The sequence below is a fragment of the Convolutriloba macropyga genome, chromosome 8, assembly GCF_964194025.1.
Source record: "Convolutriloba macropyga chromosome 8, txConMacr16.3, whole genome shotgun sequence".
NCBI classification, from domain to species: Eukaryota; Metazoa; Xenacoelomorpha; order Acoela; family Convolutidae; genus Convolutriloba; species Convolutriloba macropyga.
The window spans coordinates 17408921-17423437 of NC_134475.1; the positions used below are offsets into that span (position 1 = coordinate 17408921).

General features: G+C 34.1%; 1 protein-coding gene across 1 annotated transcript in view; it reads right to left on the reverse strand.

The window, feature by feature from the left end:
- LOC142344531 (ras-related protein Rab-11B-like) overlaps window positions 1-14517 on the reverse strand; it is a 450398-nt gene that overhangs the window by 261960 nt on the left and 173921 nt on the right. The gene's annotated exons all lie outside the window — the stretch shown is intronic.

The following is a 14517-nucleotide window of genomic DNA, read 5'->3' on the forward strand; positions in this document are numbered from 1 at the left end:
CCACTTCTGTTATTAAGCCCGAGATAAGTTTTCAAGGAAACAAAATTTAAGGCCCTAGAGATACATCTATGGGTGAAGCATTCGGTAATAGTGCACTTAATTGGTAATTAAAACAATAGTATTTAAAAATAGATGTTTCAGTTTAAAAAAACGTTTACAAACCTAACTACTTATTGAATTACATAATACCATGCATCGTCGCAGCGCTGACGAGATCTTTCACTAAAAAACCACGAAAAAAAAACAAACAACAAAAGAAGCCAAAACAAAAATTTCACGGCAAAAACTAAGTATCTAAGTTTGAACGCACCTAGTAACAACGCCAAAATGCAATCGTATAAAACCTTATCTGCACAAATTAACGTTGCCCATACTATACAGCAGATGGCATTTTTCCATAATGAGACTAGGTAACAAAGTCGACAAAAGGAATTAATAAGGCGAAATTGGAAAATCAATCACCTTTTTTTAAACCAAATATTTTCTAGAGTCTTAAAAATCATTAGTTTTTAACAAAACAATTCCTGATAAATTTACTAAACCTTCATTATGAAACCGATAGGAACTGTCGTTAGTTAGATTAAGCCACAAGAACGGACTACAGAAGCAGAAGAACACAAAAAATTAAACAATTTGCGAAAACACAAATTATTGAAGCCATAAAATTATTAGCTATTATCTGAAAACTATGATTTCTTCCTTCCATTTTCATTCTTACTAATGCAACTAAAATTATACTAAAAGAAATAATAAGTGCATTTGGGCCACATTTGAAAATCACTGGGATCTGTTATTACGCGAATGTCATAAAAGAGGAGAAAAAGAAACACATGTACACCACTAAAACTTTTATTTAAACGCATAATGTTCACAAACAAAACATCAGTTACGACTTGATATCACTGGTCATTTAAATTTTTCGAACAACAAAAATTTAATTAGACCTCTCAATGATTAGAATAAGATACAAATTGACGAAAAAAACAACAAAACTTGAAAAATTTAAACAGTCATTGAAAATGTATAATATCAAAAGTTTTGACACTATTTGCTATAAAATGACGGCCTCGGGTAACATCAACCCTTTAATACTCAATTACTAGCTTTTGAGACCGGTCAGCATTTTACGTCTACATAAAAATTAAAAAAAAATTGGCAAAAAACCGCTAAGTGTCGAAGCCATTAAAGAATAACTTATCGGTAATGACGTTTCTATCATCCATTTATTTTACAAAGTGTAACTTTTTGTCAATTTAACTTCAAAATATCAACAAAAATGAACAAATACAATAAAACCACGAATTTTCTGAGAAAACCGGTAGTATCAACGCCTTTAAACTCATTTGCTTTCAGCGAAAGGCAATTAAAGCGCTCGATGGATGCATATGAGTTATGCTCGATGGGAGGGCAAGAATGTTTGTCATTGACAAATCATCGACGCGATAAGACATTACAATAGGTCATTGACTAAGAAAACAACAACAAATACAGGCAAAAACCAAAAACTCAGTAGAAAAGTGCGAGAAGAAAATGTCGAAGCCATTTTAAACCATAAGTTTTTCACTGAAAACTCTATTTAAAATCCATTGAACAACGTTTCTAAGCCAATTGGAATTAACACCAATAGGATAATGTGATGAGATTTCAGAAGAACCACAAAGAAATACGAACAATTTCCAAATGTCCAAAAAATTATGAAAACTCGCGCATCGATTTTATCAAACCAATAGTTAGAAGATAAAGATGCAAACTATATTATCTTTGTTGAAGTAAGAAAAAGGAGTTCCGTTAGTTACTGGACGTTCGTGCATTTCACGAAGATTAGTTTACGATTGGTTAATATTCAAAAAATTCAAAAAAGTCTTAACAGCCATTAAATTCAATAACCTTCAACAGAAGTCAACAAATACGCTCAATCAAGACCCGATAGAAGGAGAAAGATGTTTGTCACGCATGGGTAATCAATAAGATATCACAATAAGACTTATGACTATGGAACAAAAACAAATACAGAAACCAATAATTCAATAGAAAAGTGCGAGAAGAGAGTGTCGCAGCCATTTAAACAATATCTTTTTATCAGAAAATTTTATCTATAGTCCAAATAACGTCTTCTCAAAACCAAAGGGAGCTATCAATATTAGGATAATGTGATAAGATTGCAAAAGGAACCAAAAATAAAAAATGTCGAGAAATTTAATTTTTTTTTGAAATCTTGTGGCATCGAAACCAGGAGTTAGAAAAAAACGGTAACCAAAATAAATTGGATTACTGTAGAAAAAAAGAAGGGGTTCTGGTCAAAACTGAGAACTTCTTACAAATCATGCATATAAGTTTAAAATTGGTTAATGTTCAAAAAATCTTTTCAAAAAAATACTTTTGAAGTCATAACAGCCATTAAATTCAAAAGCGTTCAACAGAAGTCAACAAATACGCTCAGTCAAGACTCGATAAAAAGACAAAGATGTTTGTCATGCATGTGTAATCAATAAGATATCACAATAAGTCTTATGACTACGAAAACAACAACAAATACAGGCAAAAACCAAAAAAAATCAGTAGAAGAGTGCGACAAGAAAGAGTCGAAGCCATTTGAATCATACACTTTTCTCTGATGATTTTCACTTTATCTATGGTCCATTGAACTTCTTGCCTAAACCAACGGGAGCTATCTAAATTAGAAAAATGTGATAAATTTTAAAAGGGATTCGAAAATACGAAAATATCCAAAAATTTTAAAATTGTTTTTGAAATCTTGTGGCATTGAAGTCATAAAACCAATAGTTAGAAGATAAAATCACTCAACAGAGTAGTTTTGGTTGCACTAGAAAAGAATGGGATCCTTTCAGTACTGAGATTGAGTTAGAGTTTACAAAAATAAGTTTATGATCGGTTAATGTTTAAAAAAAATCGAAAAATTATATATAAAGTCTTAACAGTCATTAGCTGTCCAATCAAAGAAATGAATAGCTTCATTGATGGTCATTACGAAACCTAATGAACTTTTAGTCAAAGCCTTTAGTCAACGATTCTACGCCATAGAGCTCCAAAAATTCAGTAAAACCTCAAAAAAAATCAAAATTTCTTTAAAAATTACAAAAGCTTTGAGTCGAAGACATAAAAAACATGTGCGACTCCTTGAAAACGTGGTTTTTGTTCATAAGGCGTCATTTTACTGTAAATCAGGTTTATCATTAACTAGATATCAATATGAAAAATGACCAGTCTCTAGGTGACCTAAAAATATGAAGTTTTCTAAAAAAAACAGCTCTCAAATAGAATTCGAATTTTTTTTATAGTAAACTTCCCTATGAGACCAGAACTGGTCTTTTTATCAACTTTTGTGTATTAGGAATACAAAATTAATTCCTTTGGTGGCGTGAAATGTAATTTTGAACAAAAAAATTTTATAGAAAAGATTATAATTTGAAGAAAAATTACACTAAAAGTGAACGAAATCATACCAAATATGACGTGTTCACGCAAAACTTCAATCCTCGATAATTCCTCGAAAAATACGAAATTCAAAAAAATCTTTAATTTCAAAATCTAGGCTGGACGAGCTTTTCAATGATGCCACTCACATTTCTCTACGATGAATATATCGATCGGCCAAAATTGACTGAACAAAAAAACCCGTTTGAGTATATAGTTCCTTCCCCCGCAAGTGGGGTCGGAACACTTATTTTGGATCTCTTACTAAGCTCAGTCTATTGTTGAAAAGTTGTGTGAAAAATGTCTATGATATGACAGAAGGGTGCGCTTATACTCTAAAATACAAATTGGTACAAATTACAAATCAGTTCAATGTTCTTTTCAAACGAAATATTCGGTGTTTGTTCAGAATTGATAAAATGAGATTTTTCATTTCCGCCAAATACGGCGATTTATCCGATCTGTTCTTGGCTGTGGCGGATTATTACCTCCATTTTGGGGAGGGCAAGGGGGTGCCGGTAGATTTTCATCCTTCAAATCCCAATCTAGCACGAAAAGTCGTTCAAAGTCGTCTGAATCTTCGTCAAAGTCGCAGCTGGCCAAATTTAAAATAATGAAAATTAATAAAATTGTTAAAAGAATAAATTTGTAGAAAAAATTGACCATTTTGTCAGAATAGCAGGGACTGAAAAGTATTGATATTTTTGTTCGCTTGTAGTTGATCTAAAGTCCTTGTAAATCACTTTGAGGCTGAACAAAGTAAACAAAAGTAACAAAATAAGTTGAAGAAGTTCAGGTTAGGTATTTACACAATCACATTTGGTCAAATGGTTTATTTAGGAAGCAAGCTTGATTGAAAGAAAGGTGTTTGGGGTTTGAGCGAAATTGTACTACGGAAAACAGGGTCAGCCAGGCAGTTAAATAATTGAGCCTAAATCAGCAGCCCTAATCTGTACGGGGCAAGTTCTACTATGTCGGTTTTGAAATTAATATTTTATTTAAATTCAAAAAATCATTTGCATGATGGTCAAGAATGGAGAAAATTATAATTCAAGAACAATTCAAGCTTCAAGCTTATGTCAGGCGCACAAAAAATTCCAGTTGACGAAAGTCTGATCAGAGGTCATTTTGGTCTGGAACCTCAACCTGGGTAGCATATAGCCCGACTGAAGTATTAGAACACCGTCTTTCAGTTGACTAGCAATTATATTCGACCCTATTTTCTTCGAAATTTCGTCTGCGACGCGTAACACAAACATTAGTGAATTTGAACAAGCTGTTGTAATGCGTCCTTTGATATTTCAATAATAAGTTATTTCTGCAACACCTAATGTTTGGGCTGCACTTGGAAACTTTTTGATGAACTATTCTTGCAAACATAAATAGAATACTTATGTTGACATGTACTTATGTATATCATTCCGTTAGCATCTTAGATCAAGGAAGGGCGGCGTGAATTAATTTTTTGCGGTACTTTTGCTCATTACAAGGGTGTGGTACCCTGATATATTGCATGTGGCACTGTGCAAATGTTTGGAAATCAACCTAACTTGATTCAATAATTAAATTCGCCCCGCGAATGCATCAATTTTATTCAAAACTTGTCCGATGTTTAATTGTTCATACGCAAATTGTATTGTCACCGATTTATATAACTCTTCTTCAGTTTTTCACCACTGACCCTTGTGTGGCGATCACTCTTTTGATTTTGAATCTTCGTGAAAAGACGCACAATTAACTCTTAAGAGCTGCTCTTGTTTTAATACACTCGGGATCTTGTCTGCTAGCGCCCCCCCCCCCCCCCCAGCCTTATATAGCCGTTAGATTTGCACCCCCCAAAATCTAAGTTTTTGTGAATTGTAAGAGCGATATTTGCATTTCATTGAAACAAGAGTGTCTAGGTAGATTGAAGGCACTTTTAGAATAATTTCCTTAAGAAGTTTTAAAAAATCAAGCTCTTATTGTAGCCGATAACACCAAAAATGATCTAATACAGAAATTTTTATTGATGCTTACGTTTTATGCAACAAATTTTGGTTGAATACGTAATACTTTCAAACCATAGCTGTGCTAGCCTTTAGTAAATGCATATTGCTCATAAATGTTCACGTATAAGATTACCTAGCCTTAACAATATGTTTACACATTTATAAATGGGGGGTGCCTAACTAAGCGGGGGGGCGCTAGCAAAAAAGATCCTACACTCGTATCTGCGTCTTCTTTGAAAGACCGATCTAAAACTTCGTTTTGAAGTTGGACTCCACAGCAACTAGTAATATAAATTCGGTACCTACAGGTATTTAGATCTTCCAAATTTTGCCTAGCCGCATGACTCAGTCAGAAGCGCAACATTTGTGAAAATCTCCTCTAAAGATGGAGCGATACTGGGAGAGATCAAAATTAAAACCCCTTTGAAAAGAGAACCTTGGAGAGTAAATTTGAAAACTGCAATTTTAGCCAAAGAAAAAATCTCTATCGAAACAATCCATAGCCCTCCACCAGTTTAATTACAATTGCCTACTGAACCAGCATATGAATAAAAATGAAAATAGGTCTTCCCAAGCCGAATGTGAACGCCAATTACGCAATGTCCAACAGAAAGTTGCTTCCAGAAAAGAATGTTTTAAACTCGAAGCACAAAGTATATCATGTGGAGTAAAGCGGGGAGCCTTTGAAAATTTCCGATCTGAAAGCTTCTTCTTTATCATTTCCCATTTTGATCAATTCAGGAATGTTGATGTTCTAACGAATAAAGAAGGATAGGATGCATTGAATAAAGCTTTCATTAAAAAGTGAATTATCAACTTCGACCGTTATCAGCTTCCTGTAAGAAAACAGCCCAAGGCAAACCCGATGACAAGTTTTTCCTATCGGAAGTCTTATACAGATAGTAGATAAAAATGACCTGGAACAACGTGAGACTTCGATTGCCAGAGACGTTTTTATCTCCAATACGCTTGACGGTGATTTTCTCCGAGAGACAGTAGAACCAAATAAAGCACAAACAATTACAATTAACTACAAAATGAGCGGACAAAGTCAACTTAGAATATAAAACGCTCAACAGTACCCTAATAGTCAACAACAAAACGCAACCAAAGTCTTTTGTGAAGATCGAAACTGCAACGTCAATACAAGCAACTTTGCTTGCATATAGGAAATCTAACAGCCCACTACTTTCCCCGCTTTGCCGGAATTGTTGTCAATGATGGCATTCCCAATAAAAGAATTTCAAGCTCAAAGATAATCTAGCATGACCTGTGAACTAAATAACTTTTTGCATGTTTGCAAAAAACCAAAATAAGAAAGACAAAAATGAAACACTTCTGAAAAAGTGAACAAAACTCTTAGGACCGAGAAACGCCCTCTGCAGTTCCAGTCAAGTATATCCACTGTGGATATAGCCCGCAATACGTTTTGAATTATTCATGAGATGACAATTGTGTAGCTACCAGTTCGAGTGAGAGATAAATTATTACACCATTAAATAAAAACTTTAATCAAATTTGAGTCATCAATATTGTCGCCGTGGTTGAATCGGAAAAAACTTGTACGATATAATAAATGAAATTTAAGCAAATTGTATTGAAGCAACAATTTTTTTTCTGGATGCGCATCCCGAATACAGAAAAAAACGCGCATACTTGAATGTGCCTAGACAAATGGTCGGCCAAATACAAACTTCAAATTGAATCCACAACTGCGAGTACTATACAGTTGATTGTGTGGTAGTAAAAGACGTACGAGAAACCACTGCTTGGAGGTGAAGTATTTGATTGTCTCAGAATTTCAATCCCATAACCCGCGGTAAACTCTAGATCTGAAGTGTCAACCCAATGTGCCCTAATAATTCTATTAAACACTTGGTAATGTTTAATAAAAAAAAATACCGTTGAATGAAAATTTCGCAAACAACGTTCTCAAAATTCCAATCCCACCAAAATTCCAATCCCGCTCCAATTTGAAGTTAACTTAGAAAGTCAAAAACCCATTGCAAAGTGACATATAAAAAAACAGACAGTTGTTGAGAACAAAAGCACAGTTTTGTTTTTGTCACTCCTGCTAAGCGTTACTTAAATTCTTACAGGAGAACAAGTATCAAAAGTCAAATCCCGACAATTCAGTAGAATCCATTACAACCACATTTGAACGAATTTGATCTCTCTATCCCTTAAATACAGCTTATTTTTGTACATTGGATTTGCTAGACGCGAACAGTCAGTTATATTTAATTCCTGCTAAAACCCGTCATCGTAAATTTTATAAAATTTAGTTGGGATTCGACAGGCACATACAGATTTAAAACTGTTCTCTATTGTCTTGACAAAATACCAGCTGATTTCCTAAAGGCAATGACCTGTCCATTAGGATCATCTCATTGTTTTTAACACGCAATTCACCTTGCAATTTTAAAGAAATACAATTTTCATTTTTGGGGTTCACCATAATTATTTTTTTCCAAATATGGCTACAATATCTTATCCTTTCAGTTCGTTTCTGAAGACAATGCCATCTCATTGTTTTTGACACGCAATTCACCTTGCAATTGTAAATAAATACAGATTTATTTTTGGGGTTCACCATAATTAATATTTTCCAAATATGGCTACAATATCTTTTCATTTCAGTTCGTTTCTGAAGAACGGAGTAAATTTCAATTGGATATCTAAAAATGATATGGATTTTGAACATATTGGAAAGTAGATGGCACAAGCAATTTATAACTTTCAATACAACTCCAATTCAGAGACGCGCATCAATTACGACGCCCCTGGACAGGGAATTGGTCTAGTTGATGAATGGACCAACTATAGCTTTAGCGCTGGGATTCCTTAATGCGAACAAACAACGTTTTAGTTTTTATGAAAGGGGATTGCTGGAAGTTATTTTGTCTGCTATTACTTCATAAAAATTTTTTTGCAAAACATTTACTAACACCACAAATCATTTAGAAATGTTATTTATTATGAGAGAACATCGCTCACAGAAATCTGACAGCCGAAGATTGACCAGATCGACATATAGACTTTCACCGTTTTATTTTCATGTTGACCACACTCCTTGTCCTAAAGTAGGCTTGAATCACTATATTTCTTTACAGCCCAATCAAAAAAGCCAAAATGACGTTCAAAATGACAATTCGTTTGTGATAGCACCTGATTTCTGCATTGACGTCTCAATTGCAAGCTTTATGGTAAATTGATTGAGAGATAAATTATTACACCATTAAATCAAAACGTAACAAATTTGAGTCATCAAAATTGTCGTCGTGGTTGAATTGGATAGAGTTTGTGCAAAAAATAAATGAATTTTAAGCAAATTGTTTTGAACCTTCAAAAATTATTTTTCTGGATGCACAACCCAAATACAGACAATAAACGCTCGTACTCGAATGTGCCTAGACAAGCGGTAAGCCAGATACAAATTTCAAATTGAATCTACAAGCTCGAGTATTATATAGTTGATTATGTAGTGGTAACAGACGTTCAAAAACCACTGCTTGGAGGTGACGTATTTGATTGTGTCAGATTTTCAATCCAACAATTCACGGTAAACTTTCTATCTGAAGTGTCAAACCAATGCCCCTTAAAATTCTTTTGCACTCTTTGTTTTTTTCTCAGAAGCGCATACCGCTAAATACAAGTTTCACAAACAACAATCATCTACCCACCAAAAAATAGACTAGTTCCAATCCAGCTCCAATTTGAAGCTAACTCCGAGATTCAAAATTTCCTTGCAAACTGACATAAAGAAAAAACAGACGGTTGCTGACATCAAAAGTTCATTTTTTGTCACCTCTGCCAAACGTGACTAATCAAATTTAACTTCAAAATCAAAAGTTGTAAAAAAATCATACAAAAGAACAAGCATCAAATGCCAAATCCCAACTCTTTGTTAGAAACCATTACAACAAAAACTAAATGAATCTGATATCAGCTGAATTCCAAAAAACAATGACCAATAGTCTGGTACTTCTCCTCGTTTACTTTGACAAACAATTCACCTGGCATTTTGAAAAATAAACAAGTTTCTTTCAATATTTCAAATATTACCTTTTTGGAATAACAGTCACTATCACCACAAATCATAGTGCAATTTTATCCAATATGAAAGAACATCGCTCAAACAAATCCGACAAACGAAGATTGACCAGATCGACATATACAATTTTACGTTTTATTTTCATATTGACCACATTCCTTGTTCTAAAGTGGGCTGAGTTCACTATATTTCCTTCAAGCCAAATCGAAACGCTAAATTGACGTTCAAATATGACAATTAATTTGTGATAGCACCTGTTGCTTGCCTTAGCGACTCAATTGCAACCCTTGCGGTAAATTTCAGTTATTTTGGACTCAAATCAGCACCTTAAAAAGATCGTACCACAGACCCTCGAGTTATTAATGCCTATAAATTACTCACAACTATTGAAAAACAATTGATTTCTATTCATTCCGCTATTATTTGCAACTCGCTATTTTTCCACAAATTCTTGTTTGCAAGATCTCATTAGGGTTGCGGGAAATTTTCAAAATGTAGTGTTCTTTTAGAATACTTTTGTTCACCTAAAATTGCCAAAAGACAAGCTTATTGAAAAGTTGATGACACCATCTAGTATTTAGTACGTGTCACCCATAACATTTTGCAATTATTTTTGCTTCTACAGAATTCCATTATAACCATTTACTTTGACGTCCCAAATTGCTGGTCGGTTTGTTCTCGCAAAATCAGCTGACTTTGCCACAAACTGAACAGAGACACTAAGAAAGATACTGAAGAGTCTATTTCAAAGAAACTGCTGATCTAATCACTCAGTTTTTCAGTTAAATGCTGCGATTAGTTTTTGCTGAATCAAACAAGTTTTCATGAATTTCAACTGTTACACTGCACGCACAATTGTGATTGAGATAGCAACTTGTTTGTGGAAGCTGCAAATAAACTTTTTCCATGAGTTCTGCCAAGAAGATATCTGAGTCTTCGAGGTCTTTGTTGTCATGAGACAGCTATTTTCTCAAATACTCATTTTTTTCCATTTAGTGTTCACAGTCAAGTCTACTTCTATGAAACACAGTGAAACAGAACGTTTTATGATTTGGTTGTTTCCAAATATCACGTTTTTGCAATAGTAGTTATTAGCTTTAATTTGATCTATCTGAGCCAATCTGTTGAGATCAAGATATACAAACCGCATGTAACGATGCTATATTTTGGTTATTAGCTAGTTATATTGAACAAAGTATTATAGTGAAATTTGATGTTCAGATTTCAAGCGTTATGGTTTTACTTGGGAGCAGGGCCAACAGTATGGTTCTCACAAGTATAAAAAAAGAATCTTAAGACTGAATTTCTTCTTCTGGACCTTAAATCAGTAATCTCGGCTGTGTCTTTATAATAGTTTTTCAGTCAAGACTTTCCTCAATACTTTCAATAATATTTAAATTCAATATTTTTCAATAATTCACGAAAATTCAAGATTGCGCCGGCACGCGCCACATAAAAGACAATAACATTTCTATCAGCACTCAATAGGGCAAAAGTTTACAGTATTGTTACGGTAATTATTAACAGGCATGAAATATAGTAATTAAAAAGGAGATGTGAAACAGCAGGATAGATTTGTTCCTTCGATAAGTTGTATAATTTGTGGTGGAGAATAAAATACGTAAAATGTTTATAAAAACGTGATAAAACAAAAAATTCTTTTACATTATTAAAATGTTCTGAAAGTTCAAACTCCAAATATGGATGTAGAGAGGTATACGGGAAGTATAGCACTAAATATAAATAATGGACGATATAGGACGTTACACTACCCTTCTCTAAAAAAAATTATGCATATAAATTTGAATGTGGTTAGTAGTTTTTTTCATGCTTTTGTAGATTTTCGTTGGTTTTGGTAAGGTGCCGGCCTTAAGTTGTTGTCGCGATTCAATCTGGTTGATTCTCAAGAGGTTGATTTGGGACTGATTTAACTAAGAGTTTTGAGTAGGATCTCTGATGGCAAATGTCGGTTTCTGAGTAACACGAGGCATAGTTTATAGATGGTCTTCAATATGATAAAGACAACAACGTATTTCGATCAGTTATTCTTGTATATCGTTTTGTTGGGATTCAAAAAAGGAGACGCGTTACTGAAATTCTGGATCTGTCAAACATTCGTTAATGAAAGTAACCTTTCGTTCGAGTTTATGGTTCCTGGTTTGTACCACGGGAAAATGGTCTCTTGTTACAGACATAACTTGCTTCATTGAGATTTTTGTTTCGTGAGATTTCAAAAACTTCGATGTTAGTTTTCTTATCAAATGAAACTTATGGTACAGAATCATAACTAAGATATATAAGAAAAAATTTCCAACAAAAACAGTTATTGTGAGGGATAGTGAAGTTTGTATTGGAACATAAGAATCTAATTTCCTGATTCAGTTTGGTTTGAATATTTGCACTTGGTGAACCAGTGGGGCTGCGATCCTGTCATAGTCATCTTGCTACAAATCGTTGGCTGACATTTTAGTCAGTTAGAGTTTCATCTGTTGGAGGACTGCAATATTTGCGTCCGTTGTTGATTTGAAGTAAGGAAGTTTCTCTATATTCGAAACTGTTGAAATGAGATGTTGAAGAGGGTCATCTAATTTGACGTCAATTCGTGTTGCAGGTAAAATTGAACAACCTGAAAGGTCTGAACGAAACTTTATATGTTTGCTTATCAATTGGTCTTCACTGTTGAGCGTGATTATACATATATTGCATCCGTTCTTGTTTAAATTTGACACTTGTGTGGTTCCACTAACTCTAAGTTGGCGGCATTATATGTTCTAGCACTTGTTATTAGACAAATTCCGTATCCGTAGTTGGCTGCTTTTTCTTCGATTGTTAGAAGAATTTTTCTTGTTCCGCAAACTGCTAAAGCTACGATGGGCGCTTGGTATCAGAGTGTTGCTAAATATGATGATTGAGCTAGGTGTGTCTCCATTGTTTCGTAACAGATACGGTATGTTGAAGACCCTATACAATTGTCAAACTGTTGTTGAGTTAATGTTGTTGTTTCCATTGAGCCTTGTGAAATTGCTAAATATGGGCCTTCAGTTACCCAGTCCAAAGCTTTAGAGAGCTCCGGTTGTGGCATTGGAATTATGTGCGCATGGTAGACTGTGAATGTTGTTTGTCTCGAAGCTAGAGGTATGGCTATTGTCAGGAGTAGTCCTTCTGCTACGGCTGATCTTTCTGTCAATAATATTGAATCATAGTAAGACATGAGATCTTTCATTGGTAAAGCAAGAGACAATTTATCCTTTGTATATTTTTGAGCGTCTTGTAATGAGTCCAACACTGCAATAACCAATTGGCATGGGAAAAACGACATAGGGAGCTTCATATCAAGTACTATTGGAATCGAGTCGAATAGATTTATGATATAGGCGTATAAAGTTAAACGATATTTTTTGACGTCTGCATATAAAGTTCTAAAAAGGGAGGCGGCGATGTCAAAATTTATGTTTAATTGTTGGTTCGAAAAAAACAGTTGAGTACAATATTGAAAAACGTGAAAGGTGTTTTGAAATATTTCAAATTGCTGTTGGACTATGATCAATTTCTTGTTTTGGTTTTCCTGCATTTCCTTTTGAAATTTTGTATTTCCGCTATTTCTTTTGTTTTTAAAAAGAATTTTTCATTACTCGGTTGTTCGATTTCCAAAACATATTCTGTGAAGTTACTAGCATGTTCTGTGAGTTTTTCGATGTTTTTTGCATTTTTCCGTCCTGTAATTTAACAAATACCGAAAACACCGAGAAATCCACAATCTCCGGATCCTCCCATTGTTATTCCCGTTGACCCAAACAGGGCTATTCCAGCAACTGCAGCTGCTGCTACTACTAGTGCACCTCGTTTTTCACGATTTTGGATTCCTTGTGAATTTAATTGTTTGTTTTCGCTGTTACATATCCCATACGTTCAACTTCATGTTGAGCGGCAGTTGTTTTGTTTCGGATTTTAGCAAGCATCCAATTGAGGTTGAAGGGTTTGTTAAATGTATTAAAAGGCTGAAAAAAATCTAATGGACATTCAGCAGAAGGCTGCCTCCACATTTCAGCTTATTTTGCTAACATATCTTCTTATTGTTTTTTCATCGTGAAATTGTATTTCGAGAATGGCACAAGGAATTGAACGCTAACAATTTTTTCGGAAAGTAAAATTTGAGACTCTTTTTAGATTAGAATTCTTTGTGTAAGAGGGTCATATTCTGAAGTAAATGTTTCACAGTTTCCGCTTAAAATAAAAGTAAGAAGTAAAACAATTCTTGGCTTCATTGTAAAGCTGGAGATCTTTAACTGATTCAATGAAAGTCGATATAGGACGTTGCACCGCCACCGGGGTTCTGTAGTCTTACCCAACGGTTTTCGCTGAATTTTTAAGGAAGCAGGCTCTTTAATACAATTTTTGTTAAAAATGAGACAATAATAACCGAAGGTTGACAAAAATTTCAGTTGAAGAAAAATTCAACGTGCAAGTGGCTAATTTGCCCTTCATTTCGTACAAAACCAAACAATCAGGTGTTATTACCTTTCCTCTTCGATCACTTTGTGTAATATTTATGTTCTGCAGAATTTGTTATCAAATTTATCAAGTTATTTTGGTATGCTGAATCCAGCTACGATTGAACGCAGATTTATAAATTCTCCCATTTGTGTCTCTATGCAGCAAAATTATTTTCTCTCCATATTGTCTGGAAGAAGCAATACAAAAAAAGTTCTGATTGGTTTCCTGTTGGCCGGCAGCTGAAAAAGAATTGAAATAAACTCAAATTTGATCAGCTGCGTCTTTCTTTGATAACTCTTCGTGTGATAATTTGGGTTCACCTTGTTGCAAGAGTGTAAATTCTGTAAAGTTTATATAATTTTTTTTATAATTTGTAAAGATCTTTTTTATAGGTTCCATTGACAACAGAGCACCAAAGTGTTTCCAGAAATATCTTCAATTTTGTTTACGTTTGTTATTATTTCCGTTTTGAATGTTTGTTTCTGAAATCTGTTTTTGCGCAATTCTGTTTACAAGGAGAGAGTTCTGATGCTTCCCTGATTGTCA